The sequence below is a fragment of the Chinchilla lanigera genome, unplaced genomic scaffold (genome assembly GCF_000276665.1).
Source record: "Chinchilla lanigera isolate Chin_1 unplaced genomic scaffold, ChiLan1.0 scaffold00012, whole genome shotgun sequence".
Lineage (NCBI taxonomy): Eukaryota > Metazoa > Chordata > Mammalia > Rodentia > Chinchillidae > Chinchilla > Chinchilla lanigera.
Window position 1 is genome coordinate 17,972,966 of NW_004955413.1, and position 455 is coordinate 17,973,420.

Here is a 455-nt window from a genome sequence, read left to right on the forward strand (position 1 = left end):
GGAGAGCGGCGCGCGGCCGGGGGCGCGCGGGTAACTGACAGCAGAGGGCGCGCGGGCGCGCGCACGGGCCGGCACGGGGGCGTACTCACCGTCGGAGGAAGTAGGGGGTCGGCCCTCGGGGGCGCTGAGGCCTCATTCCGGAAAGGCAGGCAGAGGAGGGGTCCCGGTGGATTCTGCTACCCCGACCCCACAGTGATGGAAAGAGAAACGAAACCCAACCAGCATCCCGTTGAGCTTCGGCTGCGCCTACATGTGGCTCTCCTCCCGCCCCCAAAAAGATGGCGGCCCTCGGACGTGGAGGAAGCATCGATCATTCGGCGCTCTGCCTGCTAGGCGGGGGAGAATCTAAATTCGCCGGGAGAGACGAAGAGGGCGGGGCCGGCGTCGGGAAAAGCGGGAGAGCAGGGAAGTGGATGGAGTACTGCATCATCCACCGAGGGGAGGGAAGCAGCACG